The 4,092-nt window shown below is 32.8% G+C and overlaps 1 pseudogene; it reads left to right on the plus strand.

Annotated features, from left to right (window-relative positions):
* Nucleotides 1–584: 584 nt before the first annotated feature.
* Nucleotides 585–2,815, plus strand: LOC106357604 (annotated as a pseudogene).
* Nucleotides 2,816–4,092: the final 1,277 nt, after the last annotated feature.

Genomic DNA, 4,092 nt, shown 5'->3' on the forward strand with positions numbered 1-4,092 from the left:
TCATATGTATGTTAACTGTAATTAAAATCTCTTAAATGAATATATCTGCACACACGTTTTCATATCCAAATTATAAATCTGCAAAAAATTTCATAGGTAGATTAGTAGAGTTAACAAACTTTAAAATAGTATATACATAAAGAATAGTATTTAAATGGGAATATGTTCTCCCTACCGAGCTTCACATATATGACACAATAGAAATTAACATAACTCTCATTTTTCTAATTTCCTTTTAAATTTTCTCTTGTGGCTTGAATAATATTTCCTTGTTATATAAAAATCTATACAAAACTGAGTTTCATTGATTTGAACAGTTTTAGATGTCATAATTCAAAAGAAAAATTGGAAAAAAGAGACACTTTCAAGTTTGATTTGTCTCAGTAAGATTTTTTGAAGATTTTTTTGGAAACTAGGATTTTATTTTCTGTTAATACCATAATACCCTTATAATTAACCAAATAATATGAATTTTAAATATAAATTATAACTTTAGTAATTGATTTAATATTAATTAAAAAAATAAAATAAAAGGTATAAACAAAAGGAAAAAAAAAAGAAACACGGTTAAAGGGTATCTTGTTAATCTAATAACATTTTTTTTATCTCTTCTTCTCAGCCGTTGCTCTTCACTCCATCCATGACGATCTAGGGTTCCAAGTTCTTCATTTGTGTCCTGTCAATCCTTTCCTCTCTTTGTAGCTGAATCCATGTTTCTCCTGTGTGATGATAGGAAGATTATGTTGTTATTCTGCTTTATGATATGTAGAAAATCAGACGACCCCGTGTCAGACAGGCTGATTCGGGTGATGCATCATGTCTATTCGAAGCATATCAAACCGAAGAATGGAGGAGTGTTTCGTGACGGCGGTACGTCGGTCCATTGCCGGCGGAGGAGGGGAAGCGATAACGATCCTTCCTATGGATCCAACTTCTTCTTCTTCTTCACCTCTTAGATGGAGAATCCTTCGCCAAGCTCTTATCAATAGATCTGGTGAATGATTCTTATTCTCTCCTCATCTATTTCACGGTCTCATAGCTAACGAATCAATTATCTCTGAAAATTTTTCACTCAGATTCTCAATCTGAAGCTGAGATCAAGCGGGTTTCAAGGAAAGCAACTCAAGGATTCAACTTGATTCTTTGTCAGGTGGTTGTTTCTTCTTCGGAAGATTCTCGGGAAGCATGAGTTTGCTACACAATTCCCATTCCTCCTTCTCCCAAACTCTATCTAACGTTAGTAAAGTTTCGATCCAATGAAACAATCTTCTTTAGATTTTCCATTCTTATAGATTTTTCAATGAATTTATAGCAGACAAAGAGTGGATAATCGCAGTGATCTCAATGACTGAGATATCTAATCGACACAACATCGATAATACTGGACTTGTCTGTAATCTTTTTGATCCCCACTTGTGTTATTATGTTCACAAAAACATTATTAATTGTGAGTTTTGCATTTTAATCTTAGTTTGATTAGGTAGAAACTTTATGTGAATAATTTCTCTGCTCTGTTCTGTTTAATATGTTAGATTTTAATAACGATTTGGCATCATCATCATATCAACACACATTCAGTTGCTTTGATGTCTCAAATGCTATATGACATCATTGACTTAAGTTACTGTCACTCTTCTAGGTCAGTGGCCTTCGGAAGAAGTTCTAGCTTACCTCTGCATGTCTCAGCCAGATTGCTTCAGGTTTCTTACTTCAGTTTTAAGATGGTGTTCCCATAACTTCTTCTTATGACATTTTTATTGGGATGATGCAGAGGTAAAAGAGTCATTGAGTTGGATCCGGGTATGGTTTAGCCGGTTTAGTTATTGCTGCTGCCACCGAAGCATCAGAAGTGGTGGTCTCAGATGAAAACCCCCAAGTAGTCAATTGTTTGTGGACTGTTCCTTGTCTTCTTGGATTCATAGTTGTGGCTGCGGAGCTTTGGCATGTCCTCGTTGCCTACAGTTCCAAACAAGTAAGCCTTTTGTTTCTCAGTATAAAGATCTTTGGGAAATGTTCTAACTCTCAAATTCTTTCTTTTGTAAGTTATACTTACATGATGTTGGTGGCTTAAATTGACTAGAAGCAAATGCCCTTAGTACCCGCCATTAGAGCTGCAATTTTCAGAACACAAAGCGTATCTTCTCACATGATAGCTGTGTTTTTTCATCCAACCACCATCTTAGAATTTCATTTGGTTTTGGTTCTTAGCTTTTGTTTGATAGATCGAAAGTCTGGGACTTTGAGATGTTTATTTGTCTAGATTCCAACCATTTTTTAGTGGTGTTAATGTTTGAACAGGTGGGATCTAGTTATGTTCTGTTTTTTGCAGACTAATCTGTCTGCGTCATCATCTTGTGTTGTTCGGTTGTTGGTCTTGAGTTTGGATTACTAATCCTTTTAAATATGCAGGTTTTTAGTGCACTATTCAACATGTGCAAGATAAACAAGAGGAGGCAAGAACAAGCGGCTGATGATTTTTATTATGTCAAACTCTCCTCTATAACAATATGCATTGCCACTCCTATGTGAGTCTGTCATGTTGCAGAGTGGTTGAAGCTCAAAAGCTTAGACATCAAGCCTTAAAGACCAGCAAGCAAAGAGTAGAATAAGAGTATGGTTCTAGGTTTGTAAAATCAGAAACAATCCTTGAAATCAAATCAGAAACAATCCTTGAAATCAAAACTTTTAGAATTGAAGCTCAATGTACTGTGTGATTTACTTTAGTAGCTAATCTATAAAATCTCAATATATTGTGTGATTTCGTTTTCATCAATGTATTGACATGATTCAGTTTATTGAAAGGTATTTGCTTGAAGGTTTTGATACAACATACCAAGAAACATTTTAACCATTCGACCACGACTTTCTTTGTCTACCACGAAACTTTACTCGTCACTGCAACTAGACATACATTCACCAGATTTAACATAAATTAGAACCATGTTGCATTGATAAAGAGAATAAATGATTATGTCGATGAAGAAGAGAGAAACACAAAGAACGAAAGAGAAAAAGATCAGGGAAATATCGTGGGAGGAGCCAAAAAACGTGGGAGAAAATATTCTATAAGAGATTTAGGGTAGATTTACTTTAGATTTAGGAAACATCTTTAACCGAATACGGAAGTTTCCATATTTTTCGGATTTGCCTAGAATATGTATCCTACCTTACGCAGAATACAGTAGAGTAGGTGAGAAACATATTCTTCCTTAAACGCCACATAAGCTAAGAGACAGAACATGTTATGACAAATAATATAGATAAGGTATATCATTTCGTTGTGGCTATATGTCGTTATCAAGCTGTAGGTACACTGAAAACAACTTTCTTGGTTATAACGTAACGGATTATAGCTTCATTAGAATATATAAGAAATGTTAGTTTACGCTATATACCCTGGATATATCTATTTATAAAACTTAGTATCCGATTTCTATAAGATAAAATAAAATATGATTCCACTTTTAAAAAATAATAATTTCAACATATATATTGTCATGCTTATGTTTCCAATAGTTTTCATATTTTTTAACATTTTAAATTTTCAGTTTACTATTTTCCCTATAAAAAAAGGGTAAAATATGTCCAGAATTGCCTAAAATATTAAAAGTCCTATTGTGACAAATAAAAGTTTAAAGTGTCTCATTTTTCCAATTTTCCCTAATTCAAATGTGTTTACATTTCTCCATAAGAATATAGATTTCCACATGGAGAATAACTTAATGTGTGTGACAGTAGTACTTTGTGAAACAAAACTGTGACTTTCCATTCTTTTGTGAAAAATCAAGTTACAAAATATAAGTATAATTTGATAGAATCTTCAACTTATACTTTTGAAGAAAGAATCATAGAAAATTATTTCCAAAAAAAGAAAAGAAGATGAATCAATAGAGAAGAAGAGGAGAGAAAAAATACTGATAAAATTTTGATTGAATGTTATATAAGAGAGTTGCTGAGTTTTTGAACGTGTCCTGATAACAGTTAGAGAAAAAATAGAAAATTGTTTTTTTTTTGCGGTTACATAAAACTAAACGAACGTGAGAAAATTTTGATTTTTTTTTGTAATATGTTAAATTTTAACTTTTTGAAAAC

Source organism: Brassica napus, chromosome C2 (genome assembly GCF_020379485.1).
Source record: "Brassica napus cultivar Da-Ae chromosome C2, Da-Ae, whole genome shotgun sequence".
Taxonomy (NCBI): Eukaryota; Viridiplantae; Streptophyta; class Magnoliopsida; order Brassicales; family Brassicaceae; genus Brassica; species Brassica napus.